The 14,332-nt window shown below is 40.9% G+C and overlaps 1 protein-coding gene and 1 non-coding gene across 2 annotated transcripts in view; one reads left to right on the top strand and one right to left on the bottom strand.

Annotated features, from left to right (window-relative positions):
* Foxo3 (forkhead box O3) overlaps window positions 1-14,332 on the top strand; it is a 114,265-nt gene that overhangs the window by 67,330 nt on the left and 32,603 nt on the right. The gene's annotated exons all lie outside the window — the stretch shown is intronic.
* On the bottom strand, window positions 11,361-11,492 carry LOC115067588. Its single transcript, XR_003846976.1, has one exon. It is a non-coding gene; the product is annotated as a small nucleolar RNA SNORA38 (small nucleolar RNA).

Raw genomic sequence — 14,332 nt, 5'->3', positions numbered from 1 at the left:
ATCCATTGTCAGTATTCCTTTGGATAGAATTGGGGTCTGCTGTTCATTAAGAAAAAGAATTTTTTAAAAACCAAAACTTTGATATATAATATCTGGTTCCTTTGATAAAACTTTTCAGGAAAAAGAAAGCTGCTTCCACTAGTGCTTGGCTATCTGTATGCTAACCCAGTTAACCTTCCTGTAGAACACTAAGTGGGAAAACTGAAGCAGTTTTCAGCTCAGCACTGAGAAGATGGCTCTGATGCTGAGTTCACAGGCTACCTCTAAAATGACTAGCACTTAGTACCTTCTCTTTGTTTCTGGGGAGGAAGGCCAGAGATTGAGAAAACAAGTTTAAAAATGAATGGTGTAGAGAAAAGAATACACCTTGAGGCACAGATAGGAATCATGGATCCAGCTTTTCAGTACCAGTGTGTGGCTGTACAAGTTTTCAGAACATTTATGGCGCCATCCCTGAAATGACAAGTCTTTTTAAATTTTATTTTATTTTATGTGTGTGAGTGGTTTTGCCTGAATATATGTCAGTGCACCACATGTGTGTAATGCCAACAGAGGCCAGAAGGTGTTGGATCCTCTGGAAGTGGAGTTAGGGACAGTTGTTAGCTGCCATGTGGGTGCTAGGAATCAAACCCAGTTCCTCTGGCAGAACACTGAACTCTCTCTCCAGCCCAGTCTGAAGGTTCTTAAAGCTCCTACATTTTAGAATTTTATTCAGGTGGTGTCAAAAATTAAATAACTGCATAAAAAGAGGGCTGTGTTCTCCTGCCTCCTCCCCCACTTCCAGCACTTTCTAGGTGCCTGGAAGATAACAGAAGGCCTAAATAAGCGTTGTGTTGTAGAAGTTTTGCTTCTTTAAATTCAATTTTTCTATTAATAGTGTGTCATTCTGACAAGGAACAGTAAGAGCCAGCATAACAGTTTATGACTTTTTAAAGATGAGTTATTGTTTCTAGATTGGCAGTTCAGTCTCTTTAGAGAGACTACATGGTAATTCTCTCATCCTACAGTTTTTCTTGAGGTTTTGCTAATGAGACCTCTGGTAGGAAAACAGCAGGAAAGGGGCATGTCCTGGCTAATGATGTTGGGTGTGTACAATTCCATAGACCACCCAGAATCCCTGTCTACTGCCAGGTGTCAGCACTGTTTGGATGGCCACAGCTTGGTGGCTAAGCTCCCACTGGAATCCGAATCTGCAGGAGACCTTTCCTGGGAATACACCAAGAAAAAGGATAACCCCGTGGCCTGGCCTTTCTACCTGGAACCCCGTTGCTTCTTCATCTTGAAGGCTGGGGTTCAGGCCTGCTTCCCACAGCCTTGGTGTGGGTAAGGTTCATTTCCTGTTCTTTCCATGCCAGGTGCCCCTCTCTGAGGAAGGAAATAAGAACAAACCCATTAGCTCTCACACTAGTCAACATTAGCTTTTTGACTTTTGGAACAAGCTTTCGCCTCTAGGTATATAAACTATGGTATTATAAATGAAATCAAAAGTTTGTTGGACTGAAATGAGATTATAAAGCTGTTTTATTATTGTAATCTGATCTCAGCAGTCTCTTCAGTGAGTAGTAACTCTACTTAAGGCTGGCTGCATCGCCTGACCTCAGGTGACAGCAAGTAACAGGGTTCTTCTGAAAGGAGCAGATATAGATTCTCTGCCTCAGGTATGAGGATTTGTTCTCTGGTTGAGTTTTAACAATTCCTTGAGCCCACTCAAATTTTTTTGTCAGCTAAAACTACTACTCAGGCATCCATCCTTTTATAATTAATTCGAATAGTTTAAGTGTGGGCTAACTCTTCCAGAAAAGTGCATGTCAATTTTTAGAGAACAAATTTTGGATGATTAATCTATCTTGGTCTTGGTTTACCCTATAGCATAAACCTTAGATTTTTCCTATTCCCGTGAAGACCATATTGTATGCATCAAGCTCTGTCAGTTACTCAGAAGTACAGAAAAAGTAGACAGACCACAGAGTAAGTGTTACTTGGAGAGGCAGCATCAAACAGAAAACTATACTCCTTTGACCTTGAGATTAGCTCAGAATGGCAGAACACCCCATGTAAGAGTTCTGTTCTAACATGGCTGCCTGCTTCCAGATGATACCACAGCAGGTAGCTGAACTGGGTGGGGCCAGTCTTCCTGCAGGAGTGGTATTCCGGGAGGGAATTTGAAGGAACAGATAAATGTAAGTGGGTAGGCTATGCTCATAGGAACATCTGTCATCGGAGAAGAAAGGTAAAGATAATACTGTGGGATATAAGAGGGCTGTAGCATGGCAGGCCTTGGGACAGTCAGGCAGGAGAATTTTTCAGGTGCCATATTTAGGTGCTAGCACATGTAGGCAGAATTGAAATGGGAGTTCCCACCCTAGTTAGCCATGTACTTCCTTATGTAGGGACCTATGTTAGGGTTTGGAATACTATAAGATCAACATTCAATTTGGATCATAGGTATGCTTTTATGAGTACTCAATGCATGCTAAATAAATATTTCACCAATAATATATCAGCATTTCATATGGACTTTTTTCCATTTATCCAGATGTTAGAAAAATACACATCATTTCCAGTTGTATGAACTTTTTAATCTGTTATGTAGTGTATTTTAAATATTTAATTAATTTTGGGTTTGATCTTTCACAATTTCATATGTATAACTAGTATATATGAAATTTGGGTGATTAATCATATAGCTTGCTGTAGTAACGCCTTATGGGCACTTTGCTGCTTTCTGCTTTGGTTTTGTCCTTCTATCCTGATTTTTTTCCCCCTACAAAGTTGATGAATTTCATTCAGTCATAAGTTCATTCAACAAATATGTATTTTTGCACTGTTACATGCTGAGCGCTATGCTAGGTATTGAACAACCATTGTTACTGATTTAGAAACTCAGTATTTCACTGTGAAAAGATTGTTTCAGTTAAGTTTTATTTCCTCATGTTTGAGTATATATTATTGAGTTAACTTAAAATACTTCACCATCAATAATAGAGCCCAAATATTCTTATCGATGCTCTTAAAATCTTTCTGAGATCAGTTCAGTAAATCTTGTACTTTTGAATTTAGTGAGTTGATCTAGTTCTGAGGGCCCTGAGGAGTCTCTGGCTCCACAAACAGCTGAAAAACCACTGGGATGGGTGAGTGCCAACATTTCCTCCCATCCTAAAATTCAGTCAGAGTTTCTTTGTGCCATTTTCCTTTTGTATCAAGCAGGGTAATAACATTTTATTAATCAGCCAGGCAAAGATGATGACTGATACATAAAGTGTAGCTCTTGTCTTCTTATCCTGTGGCTTCCATTGCAAACATGATGGAACACGAACTGGTGAGTACATAAGCAGCTGCTGTTAAGAGTATGTGAGTGAGCCGGTCGTGGAGGCGCACGCCTTTAATCCCAGCACTCGGGAGGCAGAGGCAGGCGGATCTCTGTGAGTTCAAGGCCAGCCTGGTCTACACAGTGAGTTCCAGGACAGCTGGGGCTACAGGGAGACCCTGTCTCAAAAAGACCAAAACAAAACAAAAAACAACAAAAAAAGAGTATGTGAGTGGTGTCCTCCAGTGGAAGGGCCACAGCTGACTCTGAACACAAAAACCAACAAAGGAACTTCTAATCAAAATCTCCCTCAGGTGTTTTGCTTGTGAAAAAGATTGTTTTGATACGTAAGTTGAATCTAGTACCTTGAATTCAAATATGACTCATCATATTAAGAAAGCCTGTCAAACCAGGCCTTATGGCACAAGCCTGTAATCTCACTTACTCCAGCCTCAGAAGCAGAAAGATCACAAGTTCAAGGCCAACCTGGGCTACAGAATGAGTTCAAGACCAACCTAGGCAACTTAATAAGCCCTTATCTCAAAATAAAAAAAACAAGAGGAATGGAGCTAGAGTTCAGTGGTAGAATGCTTTCCTGACGAGCACAAAGCCTAGATTCAGTCCCTAGTGGTGATTTAAAAAACAGAACAAAAGACCTGCCCATACAGGTGGGCTCTCTGGAAAAGTGTTCTGGATAGAATTTAGGAAGAAGAATGCAAGAATACATGGAGCTTGAAGTATCAATCCTTAGTAACTTAGACTTTGACAGCAACATCCAACTAAACAATGAATAGTACAGTTCATGGAAGTTTTTAGAAACACCTGAGGGTACACCGCTTAAAATGTATATAATACTAATTTGGGATGAAATCAGGTCAACATCCAGGATATTCTTGTTCATATAAGCAAAAATTACAGAAAATAAGTAGCAAAATCTGACCCCCAAAAATGCCTGTCTTGCTTCTTAGTGTTTTTACCAGATTTTCAGAGTCAGCGTTTATTACTTTGATAATCAAGAAAAAGTTAAAGAAAACAAATATTCAGCAGCACTCCCAAATTGAAGGCTAGCAGATGACACACAATCTTGAAAAATAAGAAGTATTTGTGTTTGGTAATAAGTAAAAGTATAAATTGAATTTTTGCATTGTTTTGGATGGTGGCGAGAAGAGCCATAGGTCAGAGTCTCCAGCCCTGTCCAGCTGAGCTCAGTTTGTGGTTCTAGAAAGTCCATCAGTGGTTTCACAAAGCCAGTTTATCCCTAACTAATGCAACATCAGTTACTGTTATTGTTTCAGTTTGCTGGTTTCTGGTCTTTGCTCACAGTTTGAGCTCATTTGCAGAATCCAGAACAGAATGTATATTTTACATAATCTAATAAGTAACCTGTTTCTTAACTTGAAGAACATCTGTGTGTTCTTTACTTCCAAATCCAAAGACACCAAGTCATACAATGTCAAAACTTTAAATTCTCTTTTTGGGCTGGGTATGGTGGCGTACATCCTTAATCTCTGTGAATTTGAGGCCAACCAGGACTACACAGTGAGAGCCTGTCATAAAGGAAAATTCTCTTTTCCCCCTTTTTATAGTCTATATTAATAGAAGCCTTACTATAGGAATTTTACTGCACTCCAGTGTTTGTGTAATGCTATTCCATGGAGGAGGATTCATTTTTAGTTCATTCTTGCAAGATTTCTTGTGTAAAGAATGAGTTCTTCATCCCCAGCCAGCATAGACTTTTCATATTTAATATAAATTCAGCTGGCTAGAGGCAGAATGGACAAGAAAGGGGCCAGGAGACTGGGAAGGATAAGAGGGACCAGGGTAGTTCCATAGCTTACTAACAGTACTTGTTTTTTTGTTTTGAACTTTTAAGGCCACCTCAAACTAGTGCAAACGCTTTTATGTACCTAACAATTGTTCTTAGATCTGTATGAAGGCAGAGATGGCTGGGTTCTGAAAACAAGATGAACAAAACCCAGAAGAAACCACTATGTTCTGTCTTGTTCTTATTTGCTAGTAGCATGTGTTCTTGGTTACAGAAGGCGAGAACTGCTCCACAGCAACTCAAGGATTTCTTCTCTTTGCTCTTTGCTCCACTTAACTTCCTGACTGGCCTGTAGGAGGAAAAAGGCAGATAGCAAGAATGATTCTGTGGATTTGCATTGCTTATCTCAGCCTGGGGCAGTTCCCATTCATTAGCTATGGAATCATCCAGTACTGAACTGCAGGCAGATAGGAATGCAGACCTGACTCATTCCACACTGGCTTAGGGGAGCTATGCATCAGTAAAATGTGCATAATATTACATAAAATATCAATTACCAAGTGAACTTTCTTCTGAATAAATTAGGTACCTTGTCTTCTAGGCATGCCCACTGTACTCACATTTAATGACTGCATTGCATACCTAAGAATATTTAAGAAAGCTCGTAGCATGTCTTTCTTACATACTAGCTAAATTAGGAAGCATAGGTAAGCATAATGCTGCCCTATTTACTAGACCTTCATAGGCACACTTAACATTCACCCTGTAGAGTTGAAGAGTTGACACAGGTGGTATCTTAATGTAGTGAAATTTGCATTCTTGTGTAGCATGCACTATTTAGAATACTGGCATAGCTTTTTGTTTTATGTTTTTTTTTGAGACAGGGTCTCCCTATAGCAGCTGGCCTGGAACTCACTATGTAGACCAGGCTGGCCTCAGTCTCACAGAGATCTGCCTTGGTCTCTGTGCAAGTTTTGACTGTGCTATTTTATAGATATCCTATGCTCGTTGGTGGTTATTTTCTGGTAGTTATGTTAAAATTACTGCTAAGACAGTGGCCCAGATGTAATTTTCATGATTGGTAGAAATAGTCCTCTGCTTTCTGTTACCATAAAGTTAAGACTATTCTCTTCCCCACCATCTGTCCCCTGATTTATCTTTATGTCTTGAATCCCCCAAAGTGCTTTTTCCCTTAAAATACAGGTTGACCCAAAACAGGAATAAGTGTTCAGAACCTGGTCATAATACAAGGTCTTTGAGACACGGCCTTCACACTGAGTCCCTGCTTTCAATGGCCTCCCCATCAGAATTTGTAAAACTCTCGGGCCAGCAGGACTATAGCATGCCTTGCCACTTAGAACATCAGAGGATAACAGTGTTCAGCATTTATGCAATTATTCCTTGAAAAGCACTTTGTGCCCGGTGATGCAAACATTAAGGTAGGTGAGAGGTCAGCAAAACGCCTTTTCTGTTTGATGTTCCTATTGTGTTATCTTTTTTTATTTTTGTTTTTGTTTTGTTTTTTGCTTTTGATCTTTTTAAGACAGGGTTTCCCTGTAGCCCCAGCTGGCCTGAGCTTTGTAGACCAGGCTGGTTTAGAACTCACAGAGATCTACCTGCCTCTGCAGGATTTAAGGTGTATGCCACCACGCCTGGCCCTATTATATTATCTTAATATGAACAGAAACTTCTAGTCACTGTTAGACTTATTATTAGCTATTTTTATTATAAAGTTAATATATCTGCAGAGAGAAATTCTATGTATGTATACCACATGCAGAAGTATGTATCAGAACAGTTAATGGATTTGCTAGGTCTTCCGATTAGAATTAGGTTTATAACAATACATTTATTTATCTGTGGGTGTGTGCAAGTGTGTGTTCATGCATGTGGAGGCTAGAGGTCAACCTTGGATGTCTTTCCTGAAGAGCTGACCATTTTGTTTTTGAGAACAAGGTCTTTAGGATCTAGGGCTCACCAGTTCAGGTTGGCTGACTGGCCAGTAAGCCTCAGAGATCCTCCTGCCTCTGTCTCCCCAAGTGAGATTACAGGTTTTTTACACACCTGGCTTTTTACATAGGTGTAAGAAGCCCTGACCCCCTTCTGATACCTGTGGGCATTGCATGACACAAGCACACTTACATACTGGCAATATACACATAAAAAATTAAAATAAAAATTAAAAAAGATTGATCTAGACCTGCTGTGATAGAACCAACCTTCAGTTCCAGCCACTCAGGAGGCTAAGGCAAAAGGATCACTTGAGTTCAGAAGTTCAAAACCTGCCAAATGGGAGGTGCAAATCTGTGCAAAACCACAAGATCCCATCTAGAAAAATAGAAGCCACTAAAAGAAATTAGTCTCCTCTTATATTGTACCCATCTGTCTCAGCAGGGGGCTTGCATCCTCAAGGACTCCTCATGGTCCATACAAATACAGATCAGTCAGAGGAAGAGAAGGCAGAAAGACCAAAGGGACTTAGCTCTCACCCAAGTTGGATGCTTTACACAGTTTCCTTGAAAGTTCACAGAACTCTTCTACTTCCGTATAATTCCACTTTCAGAACTCAGCTAGATGGCTACATCTGATTTCAAAAGCTGGACCCAACTTAGACTCAGCATTCCATTAGTAACGAAGAAAAGTGGTCTGTTCCAGTGAAAGTTACGTGCATTTTAATGCCAATAGTTCTTGATAAAATATCCTTCAAAGGATCTGCATCCACTTAACCTTCTCACCATTGAATCCAAATTTTTCTCCCATTTAACACTCACTGATGAATCCAGTGTTCATGTTATCAATCTTAATTAAAAATAAAGCGTTGTTTCTGTTATATTTGAATTGTGTAGTCCACTTGAAGCATGAAAATGACTTCTAATAGTATCTACGCTGAACCTCTTAATGCTTTGAAGTTTAAGGTAATTTTTTGTATCTGCAACCTTTGCCTCGCAGTGGGGACCAGTCTCTATTGGGTCTGGAGTGCTTTGCTGTGACCTGCTGCTGGATTAGAATAGGATACCCTTACTTTCTTCCTGGATGTCTGCATTCTTTTCTATGTGTGTCTACAGATAGCATCACAGCAAATTCAGGTAATTTCCTAATTGATGTAAGGAGTAGCCAGAGAAAGCTTGTTGTATTTGAAGTGACCAAAATAGCTCACTGTGTGAGTAGAGTAGAACTGCTGGCCCATTTTATGGCATTTTTGGTTGATAATTAGTTCTCAAAGAGCATGTTGTTGGGCCATAGGGCAGCAACCCAGTGTCGTTCCAGAGGCATTGAACATGCAGTCACTGGAAAAGCATGTTTTTCTTCTTGCCAAATACAAGTAGGTTATTTAGGAGGAAAGGGGAGGGAATTGAAAATACCAATTTTCTCTGTACCAGAACATGCCTGACTTAAATCAGTAGTTAAAATTGTGGTGCATAAAATCATACTGTTTTCATAGCAGAGGCTCCTGGTTCATAGTTAATAAACTAGAAAATTAACCCTATTCTTTAAGAAACTTGGAGTGTATAATGTATACTATATGTGCTTGCTATTGGTTTACCGAAACTGGCTCATCCATTTTTCTTTAGATCCAGAGCTGCTAAATACTATCAAAAGAATGAAGAGAAATGGTGGGAGGTCTAACATGGAAAGAGGAGGGAACTCTATCTAGGTTTCCACATTCATTGACATGTTATAAAGACAGAGTCTATGTGGCCAGGGCAGTGAGCGAGGTTGGGTAGAGGGCAGCTCATGGATAGGTTGAGAACTGAGAAATCTCCCTCCTAAGACTGGTCTGATGTTCCATAATGGAAATCTGGACCCTGCTGAAGCTGGATAAATGTTAGAATGAGTATTTCCCTGAGAATAGATTGCCCAAGTCAGGGAGATGGGGTGAGTGGACATAAGTGGTATGTTCTTGTGTCTGGTAGAAGAAGGTAAGAGGTAAGCTCTACTGATAAATCTGTTTATCATAAGCAAACTACAACATGCCAGCAACAGCTGAAAAGGATGACAACTGATACAAGTTAATAGCAACAAAATGATGGTGTTTGAGGATGCTTTTCTCACGTGTGTGTGTGTGTGTGTGTGTGTGTGTGTGTGTGTGTTTTGCCTGCATGTATATAAGTGCATCCATATTTGCAATGCCCACAGAGGCCAGAAGAGGGCACTGGACCCCTGGACTGAAGTTATGGTTACCCACCCTGTGGGCAGTAGGAATTGAACCTGGGTCCCCTGGAAGAACAGCCAGTGCTCTTTACTGCTGAGCCATTTCTCTAGCACCTTTCTTCCACCTTTTTATTCATAGCTTATTATCGAGAAGTCTAAGGGGTCTCTGCAGAACCAGGTCAGAGCATTGAAGCACAAGAGCAGTGTCTATCTGCCGGCCAGTGGTGCCCTTGCCTTGATTTTGTCCCATTTTTTTTTTTTTAATTAGAAGAAGCATTTCATTACAACAGCATTAACCTATTCAATAACATGTTTCTGAGCTAGGGTACATCTGTTTCAAAATTGGCTGCACATTTCTAGGTTTACAGATGAATTATTATGCTTATATAATCTTTTACTCATTATAAACTCTATAAGACATAAAATTAAATGAGGTTCCAACGTTTAAAAAAGATCTCCACTTCGTTGTCAAAACACACAGTTTCATACAGAAGAATTCATTCCAAGGCAATTGACATTGAGACGTTTTCACATGCATTTCCAATCTCTATATACATGACTATCACTGGTCACAGTCGCCCACCTTCTGAGCTCCTCGGCATCTGAGCATGAATACAAACTCGTCAGCTAGACAGCCTTCCTCTCCCCCTAGAGCCTCAATACTCTGCCACCCCTGCCACTGTCCACTGTGCTGTCAGCACCCCCATCCATTCCCCCCTATCCAGTTTTCACATGCATTTCCAATCTCTATATACATGACTATCACTGGTCACAGTCGCCCACCTTCTGAGCTCCTCGGCATCTGAGCATGAATACAAACTCGTCAGATAGACAGCCTTCCTCTCCCACTAGAGCCTCAATACTCTGCCATCCCTGCCACTGTCCACTGTGCTGTCAGCACCCCCATCCATTCCCCCCTATCCACCCTTCTGGTAAATCTAGTCAGCCAGAGGTCCCTCTTCCTGGAGGATCAGCTGTTCCTCATCTACGGCAATCCATTGTCAGTATTCCTTTGGATAGAATTGGGGTCTGCTGTTCATTTTTCCAGTAGTATGTTGGGTTACTGTCTGGAAGAGCCTTTATCCATCCTGGCCAAGAACTCGACTGAAGGTATCACTTGTCTGGCTTTGCTGTTTGTCAAGTAGCTTTTAGTTAGATTTTGTCCCATTTTTAAAGAGAGGAAAAGAAAGCTGACTAGAACAGTACTGCCTAGTACTTTCTTTTGCAGTTAAGGACATGTGAGCAGCTCATTAGTTGAAAGAGGGAGATGATCAAGAACTACAAGGACCTCAGGTGGGGTCTTCCCAGGCACAGGACTCTGATATCAGAGGCACTGGAAATTAGCATTCCCCGTGGCCCAGGAGCAGCATAAGCCGCAGCTTCCTTGCTCCTGCCCTCCTTGATGGGGTATTGCTTACAGCCCTGGTTAGTCTGGAATTCATTTAATCCAGCGTGGCTTTGAAATCCTGGTTCTTCTGCTTCACCTGCCTCCCCCAGTGCTGGGATTACTGGCCAGCAAGAGTCTGTTTTAGATGAGTTCCCACCTTGCCCCCATGCCCACCAGTGGAGATGGGTAGGCACAAAGGGGGAGGTAACTGCTAAAACAAATTGGCCAAAGCTGATGGCTATGTGAGTATTTAATAAGTTGTCCAGAAACTTTGAGTTGGGGATCCTAAATCTTTTGTGCTAGACAATAAGCATGTCTTCTGCTTACTTTGGAAGGAGACACTATCAGTCACTGTGCCGATGCACATATCCTTGAATGATAGTCCAGAACAAAGAGTCACTGTAATTTGTTTCAAGACTTGCAAAAACACAAGACACCCAAGGGAAATTATCTTCCAGCCTAGATTTGTTGCTTTTTAGAGGAACTGGTATCTTCACTTCTCTTTCCACCAATTACCATCAGGGGTTGGCCATCTTTCTTACTTGGGAAGACTTCTGAGGTCAAAGCTGTTTGAAAGGACCTGATGGACTTGTTTCTGGAGAAACAGCTAATATGAGGTAATACCGTTTTACATGATACTTCAGAGAGTTGGAAGTGTGTTACTTAAAGATACTTAAAAATGCCTCAGCAACTTCTATTCCTGTGTATTTTTTTCCTTGGTTTGTCTTGAAAAGGGATCTTTTTTCTTTCTGTGTGGGATGGTTGATCTTGAGCCTGTGTGGAGCAAGCTGGCCCCAGACTTTGCCAAATCCACATTTCTTTGTCTCCAATACTTAACGTGTCCAAGGATAAAGAACCAAAAACATACCTTTGCAGGAGGAGAAAAGAGATGAATCTTATTACCATCCTCCCATTTATACAATGGTTTGTTGAGTTTAGGGAAAGAGCTAGTATTTGGTCATGTTATGAGTTCAACACATTTCCTGTTAGCAGATGAAGAACCCAAGGAGAAAGAGCTGGGAACTTCAGGAGACTCCCCAGATGATGGGCTTCAAAGGAAGTTGAGGGAGAGGATCTAAGGGTTAAATCTGCCAAATCTGACTCTACCAAGGCAGTTGTTAATATGACCAGTAGTCCCTTGTATCTTCATGAGTGGCCTGGAACTAGTGTGTGGAGACCAGTGATCTCACTTAGCTGTCACAGGTGCTTGCTAAGGTGTGAACCCACTCCCCAGCTCTTCATGGTCTGCCCTCTTGCCACTCCCCTGAGCAGTTACCGTTATTCCTTCTACCCTTTGGGCAATAGATACTACACTACTACCACTGGAAACTAATGTTTCTACTTTAAGTGCTTCAAGCTTCTATAGCCGTGTACATGCAGTGTACTAGAACTTAGTATATATTAATACTAAAATATCATAGTCCTAGTGTGTTTTTAGCTGATTTAATCTCATGCATGTTCAACCTGCATCACTCAGGAAGCAGTCTGCTCTTGTACATCCTAGATTTTAAGTTTAAATGTAGAAACATCTCAGTGGCTTGGTGGAAGCTTTTCCAGAAAATGGAATGAGTATGTGACTGTTTAGTCAGTATAAATGCCCTTTCATCATTTAATCATTTTATATAGGTTTTTGAGTTGCCTGGTGCTCATCTTTCTGTGCAATAGGCACCCAGGAGTGTCCTGGAATCATTGGTTGACTCACTTCAGCATTTAACAATATCATTACGTTCGTCATGCCACTTTTGCATCCTGTGGTTTTTGAACAAGAAAAAAATCTTGTAAAACCAGTATAGTGAAACATTGCACATACAGGTGAGGTGGTGAGGTGGAAGGCAGTTCCTCTGAGGTCTCATGTTAGCTGAATTTCAGTGGAGTGTGGAAAGGGTGCTGTTGGCCTGAATCACTGCAGAATTGGCTGTGTTGTATTCTTCATTCCTATGAAGAAAGTCATCAATTATTTTGTTTGTAGATGGCCAACTTGAGATATTTTGGTATGTGGCTTTGGTTTCCTTTCACAGCTTCTTTCACCTTGATTTATCGTGTTAGAATAATTAACACTGACACTTGGAAGATAGCCTGTTTCCAAATGTATACACTTGTCTGTTTGGGGAATGGTAACTCAAACTTCTTCCTTCCTTGGGTCAGAAGGGTGCCCCCCCCAAAAAAAAAAACTTTCCGGTATGTGTAACTGATTGACTGTGCCCACACATTGACATATAGTTCAATGCTACCAAAAAGAACTTAGTTACTTTTGAAATAATAAGACAAAAAGAACAGTCTTTCTGAGTTATAACATCTAAAAAGCTGGAAACAGTTGTGCTTCTGTGATGCTAGAGCCAGTAAATTTCATGGGAAGAACATGATTTGTAAACTAAGAACTGAAAGCAATTTTCCTGGATTTCAGCTGTCAGACTCTCATGCTGTTTAGGAAGGCTCTCTTACCTTCTCAGCACCTCCACACCTGTCCTTAGATGTGCTTGTACTCTCGGCTTTCTGTTGCAGCAGGTTTTGATGCCCAAAGAGTTGTACACATTGGCAACTGTCATGTAGTTTGCTACCCAAATTTTTGATTGAGATTAAACAGAAGCATCCTGACTGTTGTCACTTGGCAGGCAAAAGACATCATATTTAAGATTCACATAGTTTTAAAACAGGCTAATCTTTTCTGTCTTAATAATATACTAATAATGTGTTTTAAGTAGTATAGAGTAGAGTCCCTGTTTCAGATTAAGCCTCAATCCTAGCAAGGTCCAGGACACTAGCAGACATTTACTTCATGTGTCTAACTTGGATCCATAGCATAGTGCCAGCTGTTTGAGGACCATATTTTAGGTCTTCTAGGGACAACCAAATAATGCTGACTTGACTCTTCTTCAGTACAGGAAGCCACCAAACGTGAGGTCTTTGCAAGTTTCTTGGTCCCCTATTAGTGGGGCCTCAGCCAGTTTGGGAACTTCAGAGGAAAACACATGGCGGTAAGAGCTTTGGCATTAGCTTCAGGCTGGATTTCCATTCCTACACTTACTGGATAAATTGTTTAACTTTTCTGCACCTTAGGTTCCTGCCAACAGGCATGTGGGGAAAAGAAAATGAGATCAGATTTGTCAGGAACAGAGCATTGGTCCTGGCAGGCAGCAAATTCATTTCCTTCAGATTGCAGGTGAAATAGACTGTTGGATTTTCCTTCTTGTGTGCTTGCTTGGAGTAGACTTAGAACCAAGGTGTGTCATCTGTAGTTTTGAGTGAGGGCCTCTGAGGACTATGAACCATTCTCATTACCAAGCTAATGACAGCCCTCATAGCACCCCAAGACAGGCTAAGAGCCAGCTCTTCTCCCGGACACTTCTGCCAAGGCCTTGCTCTGTCCAGCAGTCTGTACTCTGTCATTTTGTTCTTCTTCCCATCCCTTTGATAGAAAACCTTAAGTCTGGAGCTAGAGAGGTGGCTCAGCAGTTAAGAGCACTGACTGCTTTTACAGTGGATCTAGGTTCAATTCCCAGTACCCACATGACAGCTACAAACCATCCTTAACTTCAGTTCCAGGGGAATCCGAAACCCTCTTCTGACCTCCGCTGCATTGCATGACACAGGTGCACTCACATGCAGGCAATACACTCACTTGCACACACAAAATAAAAAAAATAATAAATAAAATATTTTTTAAAGCATTTGATAAACATTTTTTGGAAGATGGTGTCATAAAAGTGTAGTGTAATTCCAG

The sequence above is a fragment of the Nannospalax galili genome, unplaced genomic scaffold (genome assembly GCF_000622305.1).
Source record: "Nannospalax galili isolate Female #2095 unplaced genomic scaffold, S.galili_v1.0 scaffold646, whole genome shotgun sequence".
NCBI classification, from domain to species: Eukaryota; Metazoa; Chordata; class Mammalia; order Rodentia; family Spalacidae; genus Nannospalax; species Nannospalax galili.
This window is presented reverse-complemented; position numbering and strand designations above follow the sequence as displayed.